This window comes from Eucalyptus grandis, chromosome 7 (assembly GCF_016545825.1).
Source record: "Eucalyptus grandis isolate ANBG69807.140 chromosome 7, ASM1654582v1, whole genome shotgun sequence".
Taxonomy (NCBI): Eukaryota; Viridiplantae; Streptophyta; class Magnoliopsida; order Myrtales; family Myrtaceae; genus Eucalyptus; species Eucalyptus grandis.
The window spans coordinates 52,590,724-52,610,053 of record NC_052618.1 but is presented as its reverse complement, the minus strand read 5'-3'; the positions used below and the strand labels follow the sequence as shown (position 1 = coordinate 52,610,053).

General features: G+C 41.0%; 2 pseudogenes; both read left to right on the top strand.

Moving 5' to 3' along the window:
- Positions 1–1,094: 1,094 nt before the first annotated feature.
- Positions 1,095–3,106, top strand: LOC120295452 (annotated as a pseudogene).
- Positions 3,107–3,519: 413 nt separating this feature from the next.
- LOC108954076 lies at positions 3,520–19,053 on the top strand (annotated as a pseudogene).
- The last annotated feature ends 277 nt before the right edge of the window (positions 19,054–19,330 follow it).

The window sequence follows — 19,330 nt, the reverse complement described above, 5'->3', positions numbered from 1 at the left end:
TCAAGAGAATTTCAATGAATTTCACTTACTTAAGAATTTGTCTTAAGTCTCACATGGTCATGTAAGTTTTCACAATGAACCAATATTCATGGTTGATAACAATATCAATCTTCTCCGACTCAATATCTCCTTTTAATTGGTGCACGGGAATGGTGTGGTGGAGGATTTTCAGTTTAGGATCATCCATTTGGATTCCGCGAGCTATGTGCAAACTACTTAATTTAAAATCACCCACCTACACAGATAATAAATCCGGGCTTAATTGAGTTTTGAACATGAGTATGTTCTTAAATTGTTTCGACTAAAATTTGGGACGTAAAATTCATGGATATTCCTTTTGCATAGAAAAGACAAAGATACCCAAAAATTAATGGACTTTCTCAAGATATCACCCTACATAGCCGAAGTATGTAACCCTAGCTTGTATTATATAAAGATATCACCCTACATAGCTGAAGTATGTAACAAAAATTCTATCATTTGAAACACAAAAACACTTATTAGCAATTGTCACTCATTCTCATCTTGTTAGTTTATTATTTTTACAATAATATCGAGGTACCATCCTATCAAATAACATTAGCCAATGTCCTAAAAACGCTACTCAATAACACCAGCGCAATTAACACTAATTTCTATGTTGGTGGACCAAAGGTTGTTTGTTTTGGCGTGTCAAGTTGAATTAAATCCAATGATTAAAAAAAACCTTGTCTTGATTTGGGATTTCACGGACAAGAAGATTCCCCTAATCCCTTCACAAATTTATTTTTAATTTTATTTTTCGTATTAATCAATCATTAAATAATTTCCTAATCCTAATTAGCATCTTTAAGAAACTCGTCCGCACGGTCGCACGTTTACTCAAGGGAGCTGTCGCGAGCCCAAGAAGGCAAGAAGGCCCAGACGAAAGAGACTCCATCATGGATTGCAAACGCATTCCTCCACGACCCACGGGCTTTTGACCATTGATGGGCCGACCCGACCGAATCCAACCAAACGGATAGGGTGCGGGTTTTTCTTTTCATCCGACATGGAATGAACATCTATATAGTCGAGAACGGAAGATCAAATCTATTCTGACCTTATCCGCTTAACTGAATCTTCTCTGTTTCAAATCTATATCAATGATCTCCACCATAAAACCCATCCAAAGTCCGCATTAGAATCCTCCTTCAGACGACGATCTCTCTTCCATGGCGATGACCACTGCTGGCGGCGGCGATGGCGGCGGCGATGGCTGCTGCGCCTTCGCCCTCCAGGTCCTCAGGGGCCGGTGGTTCATGATGTTCGCGTCCTTCCTGATCATGGCGGGCGCCGGCGCCACCTACCTCTTCGGCGTCTACTCCAAGGACATCAAGTCCACCCTCGGCTACGACCAGTCGACCCTCAACCTCCTCAGCTCCTGCAAGGACCTCGGCGCCAACGTCGGCGTCCTCTCCGGCCTCATCGCCGAGGTCGCCCCCCATGGCTCGTCCTCCTCGTTGGCTCCGCCATGAACTTCGCCGGCTACTTCCTCATCTGGCTCGCCGTCACCCGTCGCATCCCCCGCCCCGCGGTCTGGCAGATGTGCGTCTACATCTGCGTCGGCGCCAACTCCCAGAACTTCGCCAACACGGGCTCCCTCGTCACCTGTGTCAAGAACTTCCCCGAGAGCCGCGGCATCATGCTCGGCCTGATGAAGGTATTTCATGGACGACTGATATCTCGTCAAATATTCATATCGGCGACGTAACGAATACGCGAAATGCTTTCTCTCGTCTCGTGCAGGGCTTCGTGGGGCTGAGCGGCGCGATGATGACGCAGCTTTACTACGCCATCCATGGGGACGACTCCAAGTCCCTCATCCTCCTCATCGGGTGGCTGCCGGCGGTGATCTCGATCGTCTTCGTGTACACCATCCGGACGATGAAGCTCTCGACGCACCCTAACGAGCTCAAGGTGTTCTACGAGTACCTGGCCATCACGGTCGTGCTCGCGCTGGTCATCATGGCCTGACCATCGCCCAGAAGCAGGTCAGCTTCTCCCATGGGGCCTACGTCGTGAGCGCGGTCGCCGTCTGCGTCTTGACCTTCCTCCCCCTCGGGATCGCGGCGAGGGAGGAGTGGGCCACGTGGAAGCAGAGGAAGGCACAGAAACCTACGACGGCGACCGTGGGAGTTCCTGATGATGACGCCTCCAGTCCTGCTCGTGATTTGGAAATTCATGCGACTGATCAGCGGAAGCAAGAAGAGCAAGAGGCTGCCAATCCGAATGACACTTCGTGTTGTGCCGATGTGTTCAAGCCTCCCGAAAGAGGTGCGGACTACACGATCATGCAGGCCCTCTTGAGCTTGGACATGATCACTCTCTTCGTGGCGACGTTCTGCGGCCTTGGATGCAGCCTGACTGCGGTCGACAACCTGGGCCAGATCGGCGAGTCCCTGGGCTACCCGCATCACACGATCGGCACGTTTGTGTCCCTCGTGAGCGTGTGGAACTACTTCGGCCGGGTCTTCGCCGGGTTCGTCTCGGAGATCATATACGACAAGTGGAAGGTGCCCCGCCCCGTCATCATGATGCTCTCGCTCGTCGTGTCGGGGGTCGGGGACCTCCTCATCGCGTTCCCGGCCCCCGGGTCGGTCTACGTCGCCTCCCTCCTCATCGGGTTTTCCTTCGGCGCGCAGCTCACGCTCCTCTTCATCATCATCTCCGAGCTCTTCGGGCTTAAGTACTACTCGACGCTGTTCAACTGCGGGCAGCTGGCGAGCCCCCTCGGGTCGTACATCCTCAATGTGCTGGTCGTGGGCAGGCTTTACGACGTGGAGGCGACGAGGCAGCTTGCGGCCAGGGGGCTGACACGATCGGCGGCGAAGGAGCTGACCTGCGTCGGGAGGCGGTGCTACCGGACGTCGTTCAGCATCCTGGCGGGCGTGAACGCGCTGGGGGCGCTCGTCTTGCTGGTTTTGGTCGTGAGGACTAGGGAGTACTACCAAGGGGATATCTACAAGAGGTATAGAGATCAAATGGCTGAAAATGAGAAGGGGATTGCGTTGAGCAATGCCGGCATTGACGAGCCCGTGAATGTAAAAGATAGAAAGTGACAAGGATCGAGTGAAGTTACGAACCCATCTTCTTCTTTTTACTCTTAAGTTTTATGGGGAGTGCGAACACGAGTTGCTTAATGTACACGAGTCTCCTCTTCCTGGTTCGTCTTATTGTTTTTTGCCCTCATAGATTTCAATCAGCGGACCTTCTTGATCACGTTCTAAAGTTTTATTTAATCCAGTGATTTTGACAAACTCAATAGTAATCAATCAGATTAATTATTAAGATGATTAACTGTTATTGAATCTTGGCCAAAACAGGGTACTTTTGAAAAGGAAAACACTGTGGATAACTTTATGAAATTTGAATCCCTTCGGCAGTTAAGTTAGATGAGATCGTCCCACTTGTAATCTAATCACCAGAAAGTATTTTCAAGTTATTTTCTTATCGTCATTAGTCAGAGTAGGTAGAGTCAAATCTCATGCAAAGTGGCTCATGGGGCATATCCAAATGGAGGTAAGGCCAAGACCCATCTGATTGACTCAAGGACCCGAATTGCCCCCAGTCCAGCCCAATAGCATATGTTGATATCGTGATGCTCTTGGAGCGCCCAAGTTATTAAAATCACCTAATTGGGTGGTGAAATTCTGTTTTTCTTTTCGAGGAAAATAGTTCCAAACGCACCCTTTGACAATTCTAGGGCTTTTCTCGGATGAATGATCAACGTGATGCTGCGAGAGCGCTCGCTAATTTATCGATCACATGCACAAAATCAAATGGAAAAAAGAAAAAAATATTCAAGCAATTTGGATATCCCTTGTGTGGATTTTCTTCCTCTGTCATAAAAAAAGAAAATGGGGTTCGTAGTTGATAATAAATTAATAATATTGATCTTTCCCAACTCAATATCTTTTTTTAATTGGTCCACGGAAATGGTGTGGAGGATTTTTAGCTCGGAATCACCCATTCAGATTTCACGACATGTGTGCAAACTGCTTAATTCTAGGCCAAAATCGCTCGCATGGCAAGGATAATATATCCACGTTTAATCGAGTTTCAGACCTGAGTATGTGCTTAAACTGTTTCATCTGAACTTTCAGACGAAAATTCGAGGATATTTCCTTCTACACAAGGGAGATAAAGATATACCCAAAAATTAAGGGACTTTCTCAGGTGGAGAGAGAAGACTCTACCATAACTCCTTCAGAAGTTGTTTGAGGAACTAATAGGTAACCATAGTAACTGCCCGTGCCAGTGGGAGAGGGAGGTGAAAGCCCTCCTGTTAAGCTGACCTGTGCTTCGCACAATGGGTCCATTGAAAGAAGACACCATTGTCGGTTGAAAGATACCGTGTGAAGATAATATATCCGAGCTTAACCGCGTTCATTAAACTTGTAAGATGGTCAAAACGCTTGCAAACTGTTCGCGATCTCCTTAGTCCAGTGTTTCGAAGGAGAATATATGTATGGATTGGCTCATTTAATATTGGGATAAATGTATTAGAAGTCCTAAAAATTCTCCATTTTCCCACATTTTAAAGGAAATTGTGGGAAACACCCTCATTTCTTGCCTCACGGCCCTCTTTTCAGCTCTTCCAAGAAAAATCAATAACCACCAACTCTTTCTTAAGTTATTCCTACCACGATTTCGGAACAAAGCAAAAAACCTTCCTTGCATTTTCATCTTTGCAGGAGATTGAATGCCTCCATCTCAAGAAGACTCCTTCCTCGTCCTCCTCCTCATGTTGCACCGGCAACCCCATCGACGACTAATGGTGGTGTGACCCGAACTAGGCCTCGAACTAGCGCCTGGTGAACTGCGGCATCTGGTTCGAGCAGTCGGCGCTAGGGGGTCGTGACGGGCGCATCTACGCGGTCACCGACTCCTCGGACTCAGACGTGGTGGACCCGAAACCAGGGACACTCCGGTACGGGGTCCTCCAGGAGGAGCCCCTGTGGATCATCTTCTCCGCCAACATGATGATCTGGCTTAAGCACGAGCTCATCATCAACAACTTCAAGACCATCGACGGCCGGGGGCTCAACATCCAAATCACCGGCAATGGCTGCCTCACCATCCAAGACATCTCCCACATCATCATCCACAACATCCATGTCCACGACTACAAGCCCTCTAGCAACACCAACATCCGGTTGTTGCCAACCAAAGTCGGGTTCCGTGGGGTGTCCGACGGGGACGGGATATTGATATTCGGGGCGTTGCACATATGGGTGGACCACTACTCCCTATGGCACTGCACCGACAGGCTAATCAACGCCATCATGGGCTCAACGGCGATCACCATATCGAACAGCTACTTCACGCACCACAATGAGGTGATGCCGTTGGGCCACAAGGATACGTACGCCCTAGACTCCGAGATGCAAGTGACCATTGCGTTCAACCACTTCGGGGAGGGGCTAATGTAGCAAATGCCGCGGTGCCAACATCCACGTGATCAACAACGACTTCATGGTGTGGCATGTTAAAGTATGTCTCGAGTTTGAGTCTAATGCAAAATTCCGAATATTCCGATTTGGATATATTATGGACGTTCGAAAAGAAATTGAGCAAAAAAGATTCAAAGATCAACTTCCCAAAGTTTGAATCTGCGTTGGAGAATTTGGCCGTTGAAATAGGAAAGTTCAACTTTGATTTGGACTTGGATTTTCTTTAAAATATACAAAGATATATTTTGGATAAAATCGGGCAAGATAGGAAACGGAATCCTATGAGAAGTTGGCAAAAGAATAAATGTCTCACTATATATATATATATATAGACTTGTGGCCGTGGATAAAAGATAGTTGATCATGAAGAAGTTTTCTTGAAACGCCATCTAGTCGTCGAATGCTTGGGAGGGATTTTTTTTGTCGTTTTTGTCCGTGAATTACATCCAAGAAAGATTAGTTTTTGTAGCCAATTTAAATCTTGTGGTAAGATTTTTTTCGTGTAATTCTTTCGTGAGATTGAGAGATTATTTCTTGAGAAATTTCGGGGGCTAAACACTGCATGCGTTGTTGGGTATAATTGGGGCTTAGGAAACATCGGAAGAGTGTTTAAGTGACTTGAGTATGTAATCTCCTTGTATTGCTTGATCTATAGTAAAATTCGATGTTGCTCTCCCCATGGACGTAGGTCTTTACAACCGAACCACGTAAATCCAGTGTCCGATATATTTTCTTCATCTCTCTATATTATTGTTCAATCGCTTGTTTTTTCGCAACAAGTAATATCAGAGCTAGGTTTGGCTAAGTTGAAGCGAATCGATGATGACAGAAGAAGTAAAAGTGAAAATCGATAGATCTCATGAAAAGGATTTTAGTTTTTGGAAGATGCAGATTGAAGATTATCTTTGCCGAATGAAACTGCATTTGCCCTTATCTTGGGAGAAACCAGAGTCAATGAAGCAAGCTGATTGGGATTTGCTGGATAGACGAGCTATGGGTGTTATTCGACCGACGTTGACTCGTAACGTCGCGTTTAACATCCTAAAAGAGAAGACCACTGCTGATTTGATGCAAGCCCTGTCGAATATGTACGAAAAGCCCTTTGCGATCAACAAGGTCTATTTGATGCGACATCTGTTTAATTTGAAGATGAGCGAAGGTGCGTCAGTTGTAGATCATATCAATGAATTCAATGTGATTGTTAGTCAATTGAGTTTAGTTGAGATTGACTTTGAAGATGAGGTACGTGCTTTGATTCCGTTATCCTCATTGCCTAATAGTTGGAATACTACTGTTACTGCTATTAGTAATTTCTCGGAGTCAACAAGTTTGGCGTTTGATGGGGTTCGAGGTTTGATTCTGAGTGAGGATATTCGTAGAAGAGAATCTGGCGAACCTGTATCTGCTGCTTTAGTAGGTGAAAATAGAATAAAACCTAGAACACATGTAGGTAATAGTAGTACTAATATGAATAGGCGTAACCAGTCTAGGACTAGTGATATTGTCAGTTGGAGTTGTGGCAAGAATGGGCATCTTAGAAGGAATTACCTTAAGCTGAAGAATGAAAATGATAAGGGAATTATAGTTAATTTTACAGATAATGTTACAGCTGTAGCATATACTGTCGATTATGTCTTGTTTGTCACTAATGATTTATCGTTTGATGAATGGATTATGAATTATGGTTGTTCTTTTCATGTCACAACAAATAGAAACTAGTTTATCACTTATCAATGCACGAGTAGTGGTAAAGTCCAGTCAAGGAACAACACTGAGTGCGATGTTATGGGTGTTGATAATGTTAAAATCAGAATGCATGATGGACATTGATTGGGGTAAGACATGTTCTAGAATTGAAAAAGAACTTAATTTCCTTTGGTGCTTTAGATTCAGCTGGTTGCAGGTATTATTCAGAATGTGAAGTTCTGAAGGTTGTTCTAGGTACTCTGGTGATAAGGAAAGGAATCAAGCACGAAGGCATGTATAAATTTCAAGGTGAGACAATGACAAGTTTCGCTGCAAAGATGTCGGATGCATCTATTCAAGAGTCTATTGACTGCTCGAGGAAGACCTGGGTGTTTATGCCAATGCACAAGTTTGATGCTGGTGTCAGGATCACACAATTGAGAGCTTTGATCGAGACGAAGACTGATAAGTCAATCAAGTATGTGCGGACTGACAATAGGATGGAGTTATGCTCGGAGCTGACAAATAAATTCTGCATGAAAGAGGGTATAGTGAAACATTGCACTAGTGCCAGTAAATCACAACAATTTGCAAAATTGATGAGCAGAACATTATTAGAGATGGCCCGTAAAATGATCTCTGGTACTGCTATTGCTAGGAGAATCCTAGCTGGTGTGCTTAGTACAATAAGCTGCATGGTGAATAGATCTCCATCAACTGCTATTGAATGACGGACTCCTAAAGAAGTGTGATTAGGTAACGTTTCTGGTTATTCTATTATTAGAATGTTTGATTGCTTGTGTTATTTTTGAGTGAGTGATGGTAAGCTCGATTGGAGGGCAAGGTGCATATTCTATGGTTATGCACAAGGTAAGTAGGGCGATCTGTTGTGGTGCCCAGATATAAATTCACTTGTTAACAGCAGAGAAATTACCCTTGATGAGTCTCCGATACTTCTAACTATGAGTGTTTGTGGCAGTGTTAATATGGATCTAGACGGTGTTCAGCTTGAAGTGGAGTTGCGACCAAAAACTCCTAAGGTAGCAAATATGAGTACTAGCAAAGTAATTAACACGGATGGTGCTTGTAGCGAGGTGGAGCCTATAGAGCCAATGGTTGCCGCAACTGTTGAAATTAACAAGGTACATATTCAATCTTCTGATAAATATGGATACAACAATGGTTTTACTTTGTCTGCGGTTAAGGAGGTTGCGTCAGAAAATCCTTGCAGAATAGTTAAAAGTGCATGTGGAGTTGGTATTTTGATGAGGTTCTCAATTATGGCGAAGTTCAAGCGAGGCTTGGACTTGGATAATATCTGTGGCGGTTGAGCCCATTAGGGGTTATGGAAGAGTAGCAGCAGAGTTTGAATTTTTGCGAAACGATTGCAACTTAGCTCAAACGTCGTGCCAAGGTGGAGAGTGTTTAAATATGTCTCGAGTTTGAGTCCAATGTGAATTCCAAATATTTCGAATTGGATATGTTACAGACGTTCGAAATTGAGCAAAGAAGATCCGACGATCAACTATCCAAAGTTTGAATCCGCGTTGGAGAATTTGACTGTTGAAATAGGAAAGTTCAACTTTGACTTGGACTTTGATTTTGTTTAAAATATACAGAGATATGTTTTGAATAAAATCGGGCAATATAGGAAACAGAATCTTATGAGAAGTTGGCAAAAGAATAAAGGTCTCGCTTATATATATAGACTCGTGGCCGTGGATGGAAGAGAGTTGATCATGAATGAGTGTTCTTAAAGAGCCGTCTAGTCGTCAAGTGCTTGGGAGGGATTTTCTTTATCGTTCTTGTCCGTGAATTACATCCAAGAAAGATTAGTATTTGTAGCCGATTTAAATCTTGTGGTAAGATTTACGTGTCATTCCTTCGTGAGATTAAGAGATTATTTCTTGAGGAATTTCGAGGCTAAACACTACATGCGTTATTTGGTGTAATTGTGACTTGGGAAACACCATAAAAGTGTTTGAGTAACTTGAGTATGTAATCTCTTCGTATCGCTTGATCTATAGTGAAATTTCCTACTGCTCTTCCCGTGGACGTAGATCTTTACAACTGAACTATGTAAATTTGGTGTCCAATATATTTTATTCTTTTGTCTATATTATTGTTCGATTGCTTGTTTTTTCGCAACATGGTAAATGTACGCCATCAACGGCAGCACTGAAAATGCTAGTATGAAAACCTAGAGGGGAGTGAATAGGTGTAAAAACAGATTATGCAAAATGTAGTGAAAACATTTACTTTTAACCTGAGTCTAAATAACAATAGACTTTTGAAACTGAGTCTGAAGAGCAACAAGCTTTGAGCGAGATCATACTTTAGCAGTTAAATAGAAATACGAGCAAAATATAGAGATTCAGGGAACAAAATAAGAACACAAGATTTATAGTGGTTCGGCTTAATCCAAACCTACGTCCACTCTCCCATGCTAACAGCCTTCTTGGCTGGATTCCACTATGCAATCAACAAGAGATTACAACTTTGAGTGCAAACACTTAGTAGTAGATCACACTATCTCACTAAGTCACTCTTTTGGTATTTCTCTCACGATCACAAACATTTAAGCTCACAAGAGATAAGTGTATGAAGAAAGATCGCACAGACTTTGGAATTATAAATTCTACACTCCGTCTCTTACTTGATCATCGGTCCTTCATTTCCTTAAATACTCATCCACTTCCAAACTAGCCGTTGGACAATATCTTGAGGATCATCTTCCAATCTACTCGTTGGACAAATCTGTATCTAAAAGATTTAGTAGCCGTTGAGTGACAAAAGTAGAATTCCAAATTGATTCCAATCGCCCATACAAACAGAGTCTTGATTTCCATAAGTAGAGCTTTTTCGTATAGAAAGTTCTTATCTTGAAGATCCAATTGTCAATCAATTAGATTGAGTCAATCGAGTCAATCAAATCAATCTTGATGTGGAATCCAAACTAGATCACTAGCTGTTATATGATTGGGGCTTGTATTACGTTCGGTCGAATCTGGATGTAAAGTCTGAGTGCAATAGACTTTACAATCTGAGTCTGAACATATTCTGCTTCTGAACAGTTTTAACTTTAAGGTCTAAACACAGTCTGAATAAGTTTAGCTTCAGCGTAGAGTCTATTTTCTGGATCAGCTTCAACATAAAGTCTATCTTCTAGCCGTCTTCAAACTTTGACAATATCCTTTTTATGTTCTATCATTTGCATGGTTTATTACTTAACCATTAAATACATTAATTTCCTTTGAATTATTTTGTCATCTTCAAAACATCATAAGAGATTTTTCTAACAATCTCCCCATTTTGATGATGACAAAACAATCTCGGAATATGCATATTTGTAAACATACTTTTAAAAATATTAATTTAAATCAAAGGATATTAGAAGATATCAAATAGATTGAGCATAACAATATATAGAAAAATAATCGCAGCTCAATATTATGCGATAAATAATATCAACCAATCAACATATATGCATATTCATATCTTCTCCCCCTTTTTTGTCATAATTAAAAAGCGATAATAATGAAAATAATATCATGTAGAGGATATAAAAGTATAACAAATATCTTGCATGAAACACAATTTCCAAAAAATCAGCTTTTATCGAATATTAAAGATATGCAATATAGCTCACTTCGATCATATCAACAAATATCCAATAAAAATCACAGATACATTATAAAATTCGCTTATCATTTTTGTCATAACAAAATGATAATATCAATAAGAGATTTATTAATGACAAAAGGTAATAAGAAATGCACTAGCCAGATTTTGTAGAACTTAAATTCTGATGCATTTACCTTCTCCTTCTTTCCATAACAAGATCAGGATCAATCCAAAAAGATTTTTCCATAATTGATCAAAGCTCCCCCTCAATTTGCAGCATTTTTGAGATGATCACGATTCTTTTCTTTCTCTTAGATTCACGTTCTCCCCCTGTGATCATAACAATATTTGCGAATATAAACAATTGTTTGTGCAAGTTGAACATAATATTTTTCAGTATTTCTTTTGTAGCGACAACATTCGCAATGGTCACTTGCATTTTGAAATTCGAGGAAAAAATTTATTTTCTTCAATCAAGCTCTTCTCGAATTCAACCTGCATCAACTTAACAAACTTTTTGCACAAATAAGCTGTAATAATATCCACATAATATATAATGTCATTTCTTCAAATAAATAAGTTGAATAGCATATATAAAATTATCAATTATTAAAATTCTGAACTACTCAACCTTCCATATGACACATAAGGGATTTCCTTAACAATTTGCAAAAACTTTGCACAAGGAATGGAATCTTTGAACCTCTAGAAGATAGTATAGAATCTTCATAATTTTCAAATCGAGCTTTCCAAAATTCATATGGAAGATTCTATTGTCACTTGCAAAATCTTGTATAATAGATAATTATCTTTGCAAAAACGTCACGTAATATCTTCATTTGATTTGTGCATCAAACTTGCTAGATATAATATATCTTCTAAGAATATAGCAAGAATATCAATGAATATGCAGTAATATCTTTCGAGATCAAAGAGATCCTTGAGCATAAATTTCAGATATGCATTTTGCAAAAGGAAAATAGATATTTTTGTCACGTGCCAAATCAAGTAAAAAATATTGCAATGCCTTATATTTATGAGAAGAAATACTTGCAATATAAATGATAAGCAATCATTCAAAATCAGGATAAAATGCATGTAGAAATTTGTAAGGCGGGATAAAAAAAAATTCTCTTACCCAGATATATGTTTCAAATATACTATTGATTTAAAAAAATCATTACCAATCTTCGCCTGAGATTCTTTTCTTATTGCACCAAAATCTACGTAGATTTGCAATCATTCTTGCCTTATTAAATTTCCTGCAATCTACTCATTTCCTTTTTGGTATCCATCAATTTGGATCCTTCCATGACGTTAGAGCAAAATATAAAATCTCATAGATAATCAATATTCTTTCTAAACTCATCATAACATGTTATTTAAGGAAAGAATATTATGCGCAATAATATCTTGAAAAATAAATTCTCACTTAGTCATAATACAATAAAATCAGAGAGAATAAATCTTTGAATATCTAAGAATATTTTGCATCATCACGTAAAACAGATTTCCACTTTGCAAAATATGACTAAATCTTAGAGTATAAAATTAGACAAAATAATTTGAATTATCTCAAATAATCACACGTATTAAATCAAATCTCAACTTACGAATCACAAACAAATCATACGATTATTTCTTCAATGAAACAAAATATGATCATTATAAAATCTCAATCAACCAAGGATATATTGAATATCAAGTATAATGAGAAATTTTAAATTGTGTACTCAAACCAAATTGAGAATAAAAAAAAATATATACATTCTTTACCAAACTATCATTCTTCTCTTCCTTTATTTCCTGCAAAAATAACTTATCTTTTCTTTGGTACCCATTTTTTCTTGGGTCTATGAGAGTTAGTAGAATATGCTGTTTTTATCCAATTTTTCTTAATAGGTCTCCAGACTTTAGGACATTCTTTCTCAAAGTGTTCCAAATCTCCACAATTTGAACACTTGAGGGCATTTCCACCAACAGGTTTTACAAACACTTTTTGAAAATGATTTTTATAAAATACCTTTGGAGGTCTTTGTCTAAGTCTCTCATTGACTTTAGGAAAATCAATTAGAGAATCACTTTCCTTTTTGAAACCAAGTCCCGACTTATTATAGTAAAGTACTTGCATGGAAAGGATATGCTCTAATGTTTTTGAACCATTTGAAAATCTTGTCGAAATATTTAAAAATTCCCTTTTAAAGAATCATTTTCTTTGACAAGTAAATCTTGACTTTTTTTTTGTTTGTAGAAAATCTTTTTGCAAAATTTCAAACTTTTCTTTTAGAGAAAGATCTTGTTGCTTAAGCCAAGAATTCTCCTTTTTAAGTTCGGAGATCCTTTTAAGAGAATATTTGAGATTTAAGCAGAGCTCATTTATATACTTAAAAACTTTGAGGTGAATTTTTGAATGGCTTACCTCGATTTCCTCATCAGATTCTGAGTCAGTGTCTGAGTCAGACTTTGATTCTGAATGTGCCATCAAGCATATATTTCCTTGCTCATCATCTTCTTTTGTTCTTTTCTGGCCATTCTACTTATATTGTCTTCTTTCACTGAATTTCTTTTCTTTTCTACTCAACTTTTTGAATTTCTTGATCATAAAAGCAAGTTCTTCGTTGTCCATATCATTTTCTGAGTCTGCATCATCAAAATCAGCGTTAGATATTAAAGCGATGGACTTCTTACCTTCGGGATCTTCGTCATTGAGTTGTTCCACTTCATAGGATTGAAGAGCGCCAATCAATTCATCAATGGAGAGTGACATAATTCTCTGAGTCTCCCTTATTGAGATCTTTACATGGTTCCAATCTTTTGAGAGACCTCGCAAAAGTTTGTTAACCATCATTGGGGAAGAAATTGGATGACCTTGATACGCCAAACCGTTTACAATTTCTATAAAACAATCGAACATATCTCCAATCGACTCTCCTTGCTTCATCTTGAAGGATTCATATTTGCCGAGCAAGAAATTTACTTTTGTCTCTTTTACATGATCAATCCCTTCATATGTAACATGAAGTCTATCCCAAACTTCTTTTACTGTTTCACATGAAGAAATTCTGTTATATTCAATAGAAGATAATGCACAATATAAAGAATAAATAGCTTTTGCATCAAACGCTTCTCTTTTGGACAACTCCGTCCAAGACATAGGAGCAGGGGGTTTGGTTTCTTTGTCTTTGCCATTCTTATTTGATGTAGACACAATAGTGGGATTGATTCCTCTTTCCACAACATCCCATTGCAAGGGATCTCTAGATCTTAGAAACGCTTTCATTTTGTTCTTCTACACGTAGTATTCATTTCCATCAAAATATGGTGGCCCAGTGTTGCTTTGTCCCTCCATAAGTCCTGATGTCAAGATACTAGCCATAGAAGATCTTTAGCTCAAAAGTAAAAAACAGTTTTATAAACCAAGCACTTGGCTCTGATACCAATTAAAAGTGCTAGTAAAAACACCTAGAGGGAGTGAATAGGTGTAAAAATAGATTCCACAAAATACAGTGAAAACATTTACTTTTAACCTGAGTCTGAATAACAACAGACTTTTGAAACTGAGTCTGAAGAGCAGCAGGCTTTGAGCAAGATCAGACTTTAGCAATTAAATAGAACTACGAACAAAATAAAGAGATTCATGGAAGAGAATAAGAACACAAGATTTATAGTGGTTCGGCTTAATCCAAGCCTACATTCACTCTCCCACGCTAACAGCCTTCTTGGCTGGATTCCACTATGCAATCAACAAGAGATTACAACTTTGAGTGCAAACACTTAGTAGTAGATCACACTATCTCACTAAGCCACTCTTTTGGTATTTCTCTCACGATCACAAACGTTTAAGCTCACAAGAGACAAGTGTATGAATAAAGATCGCTCAGACTTTGGAATTATAAATTTTACGCTCCGTCTCTTACTTGCTCATCGATCATTCATCTCCTTAAATACTTCTCCACTTCCAAACTAGCCGTTGGACTGTATCTCGAGGATCGTCTTCCAATCTACCCGTTGGACAGATCTGTATCTAGAAGATTTAGTAGCCATTGAGTGACAAAAGTAGAATCTCAAATTGATTCCGATCGCTCATACAAACAGAATCTTGGTTTCCATAAGTAGAGTTTCTTCGTATAGAAAGTTCTTGTCTTGAAAATCCAATTGTCAATCAATTAGATTAAGTCAATCAAATCAATCTTGATGTGGAATCCAAATCAGATCACTAGCCGTTATATGATTGGAGCTTGTATTACGTTCTGTTGAATCTGAATGTAAAGTCTGAGTGTAATAGACTTTACAGTCTAAGTCTGAACATCTTCTGCTTCTGAACATGTTTAGCTTTAAGTCTGAACACAGTCTGAATCAATGTTCAGCTTCAGCATAGAGTCTATTTTCTGGTTCAGTTTCAGCAGAGTCTGTCTTCTAGCCATCTTCAGACTTTGACAATATCTTTATATGTTCTATCATTTACATGGTCTATTACTTAACCATTATTAAACACATTAGTTGTCTTTTGATTTATTTTGTCATCTTCAAAATATCATAAGAGATTTCTCTAACAAGCACCAACCCCACCATCAACAACCAGGGCAACCACTACATGGCGCTCGTCGACCCCGACGCCAAGGAGGTGAGCGAGCGATAAAAAATGATTCCTTTCTTGTGACTAAGATACTTTTGTGTGTCTCGTTAGGAGCAGTTTCAGTCAATTTTTTGAAGTCCGATTAATCATAAAGAAACGATTTTTACAATACCCTTTTGCATTACACAAGACGAGGTAGACTTGTAGCATTGAAAAACGATTTTTTTACAATACCGTTTTGAGGCGCTGTCGGATTCATTAATAAAAATCTGATTTTTACGAGGGAAGGGGTGTGGGTCGTCGAGCGTTTTTGACTTCAGCTTATATGCGCCTTGATGAGGGACGGGTGTCCTTGTCTGTGCGCGACGTGGGGTGTTTCCCCACTTGCCGTGACGGCGCGTGGGGAGTAGACGCCGCTGTCCTTGGGCTAGTCCAGCCTGGTACCCGACGTGGAAGCTTTGGTTGGTCCGTTTCGTCCGACAGATCGACTCTGGTCTAATCAGTGCTTGACAGCCATGCAACGAGCAGAGTTTCTTTTGGTACTGAATTCGACCCAATAGTTTTCGAGCCGTTTCACATTGAGGATGCACTTGTTTCGAATCTGGAGGACGTTTCTTTCCGGGGATTTGATACGTTTGTTATGAGGCGAAAGATTTGATATCGATAGGCCCCAGTGACGCTATCCCAATGCAGGTGACGAAGCGCGTGGACACGCAGGAGAACGATTGGGTGGACTGGAACTGGCGGACGGAGGGGGACACCATGGTGAACGGCGCCTTCTTCGTGCCGACCGGGTCGGCCTCAGCGCCCAGTACTCCCAAGGCCTCCAGCCTTGAGCCCAAGTCCGCCGGCCTCACCAACCAATTGACCATGAATGCCGGCGTCTTCGGCGATCCTAGGTACACTCTCCCTCTCTTCCTTGCATGTTCTTTTCCCGGCATTTTGGTTAGTTATCATTTGCTTCAAAAGTTGACTCAATTTACTCTGCTAAGCTCAGTCTCGGATGCCGAATTTAGATTAGAAGGCTGCTTTGCATTTGTTAGAATATATAAATATTAAACCACGCATTTATTTAACAGTTTAAATTTTTAGAATAATAAGTGATGGTCCATGAAATCTCACGTTACTCTAATTTGGGGGCAAGAATGGGGATATGATAATTTGACATCAAGTTCAAAAGATTACATCACCCATTTTCTACAAAGTCGCACCAAGTTACTAAGCTTTCCATTGGTTCGTCATGGCAAAGCTTTAAATTATGGTAACTTCTGATAGTATCATACTTTATTGGCACATGATCCAGATTAGGATTTTTGTGGAGTTCATTGTTAGTTAGTAGAAAAATAAGTTCTACGCTGAGGTGTTACTGGTGCTTTCTGCTTTTCAACTATCTATCTCAACTGCCAAGCAGATTTGGCATGCCCATTTATAATTGAATACAGCTCTTTACAAATGCATTTTCATCCGAGAGATTCGGGTAAATTGCATTCTTCCAGGAGTATTTTCTTGGAATAGAGAACAAATAGTGTGTTTTATCTGATTGGTCTTTTGTTAGATCTTGATAGCTTTTGCTTAGGTACCCTTCACTTTGAATGACTGATTTTTGCGATGCTCTACAAATTGGAAGCATCTACCAATTGGAACGGTTGGATCGATAATTCTCAGGGGAGAGATATTCTATTTATTTCTTTGTTTTGAAACGACAACGGACGGAAGATGAATCCGGATCTAACACCTTGCAATCGTTCCTGATAAAGTCATTGGTGACCACAGAACCCTGTCACTTTAGCTGTCACTATGAAGGGGTATAATTCGTCTTCGTCATTGTGTGCCTGCTTTTCTCTTTCCCAGTTGCTCTTGTTGATCCATGGCCTTTTAACCAACAAGGAGAGCAAGTTGTTTTCGCTGGAATCTCATTTGAAGCTAATCACCAGATCATCATGAAAAGTCACCGATATAAAAAAGATAAAAACTTTCCACTGCATATAATAATATTACAGACATTATGGTGAGTTTTTTTCTATTATTTTGTCATTCTATCTTTGCACGTGATCTTGCGGGGCTTAGAGAATCTTTCAAGAGGGCCAACGGTGCAGCCTTTTAGTTCAGTTGTCCTTTTCCTTGTGTGCCTTTTCCAGTTCATCAATAATCTGCAGTCCTTTGCAGTGATTTCTTCTTTCTTTTATGAAAATGGAGAAGTAAATCCTCTTTTTACCCACGGTGACAACTAACTCCACTGAAATCCATAGTCTAGAATTCAAAGGACTTGTCCGATGCTGGTGGTAATCATCACTCCTTCTCGTGCTAGAGGAATTCACGGAGTTCAATCTGTTTGATGAATTTACAGTTGTTTGATCCGCAGGGGCTGGCATGATAGGCGAAAGTCCATCCTCATCCTCTGTCGAGTCTACCCTGCGTTGCTGATCACCATGAGATGCTGTCAATGAAGCGTCCCCATTTCTCTCTACATCAATTATGTGCTGATGACCACTACTACTCTCCACTTGTTCCATTAGCAAAGGATACCGATCTATCTGACTATCTCTATGTCGTTCGGGAGCTCCAACATCCATCTAAGTCGACCGAAAGACAAACCTATATGGCAGGAGTGTCCAACATTGTAAGTTAAAAGTCACGAGCTTCCTGTCTTATTGAACTTGCTCCAATGAATAATAGCTCCAAAAACATATGAAAATTTTATCATCTTTCAACAGAACTCCCAACACTTGGCATTCAGCAAATGTCAACAAATAAACCGATCGTCAAGCTTCTCTTCTAAGAATCCTCTAGAATAGGAGCAATAGATATCATTATTATCATTACCACGAGCTCATTAAACTCAGGAAACAGCAATTAAAGAAGAACAAGGGGAAATTGCAGACCGCATCAAGTGTGCTCTCAATCTGCGCCTTCAGGACCCCAACCGGCGCGAGTTCCGACTTCCTCAACCAATAGTGCCCGACCATGCGGCCCTCGTCTAGGCCAGGTTTGCGATCGCGCCCTTCCCTAGCTCCTCCATCGCCTTGAACGCGGCCGGAACCGAGGCTCTATCTCCTCCACGAACTCGTCCATGGACCCACCCGGCTCACGCCCAAGGAAAAGCCCTAGCTCCGGTCTTTGGTGTAGCGGTCCACGTACCTCGTCCACAGCGAGCAGAATCCTCCCCAGCCCTCTAGCCTGCGCCTCTCCTTCTTCGCCGCGCCGTTGGCCTTGCCTAGGTCCACCGAGATCCCCCTCGCGACCGATCGGGACAGCGATAGGGACAACACCCGGTCGACGGCGGGGAGCCTAGTGCCGCTCGGGAACGAGACCAAGGCTGCCTCCCTCCTACCGGAGGCCAACGGCTTCGCGGCGGAGGCGAGCGGCGTCTTCGACCTAAGGGAGGGGGAGGACGAGCAGATACCAGAGACGGAGGACGCCATCGGCGACGGCGGCGGCTCAGAGTCGGAGTTGATGAGGAGTTCGTCAGAGGGAGGCAATCGGATGGAGGCTAGGAGTTGCCGAGAGACCAACGCGAACACAAACCTCGATCTCCGCGTTGGAAACAGTCGGAGGCGAAGGTTTGAGAAACCAGCTGCGACCGGCGGGGCTCTTGGAGGAGGCGACATGACAGAGGTAGATGACCGGCGAGGCTTTTTGGAGAGGCGGAGGCGGAGGCGGTGGGATGCGCTGAGAAGGAAACGGAGGAAGTAAGTGCAGCTTGTTGGAGAAATCTTCGTGAAGTGTTTTGAAGTTGACAAAATGTTTTCATCGGTCTAGTCCGAAGGTCACGAGACTACGTTGGTTAAAGTCACGAAGACTTCAGGACAGCCGAGACTCAAGACTCAAAGTCTATCCTCATTGACAGTCTCTAATCCGTTGAAGAAAGGTTATCCGGAATCGAATGTTTTGTTCAGATTTAACCTTATCATCCGGAGAAGATCTCGTGGTTGGAGAAGACATATAAGAATCCTTTGATTGATCAAGATTG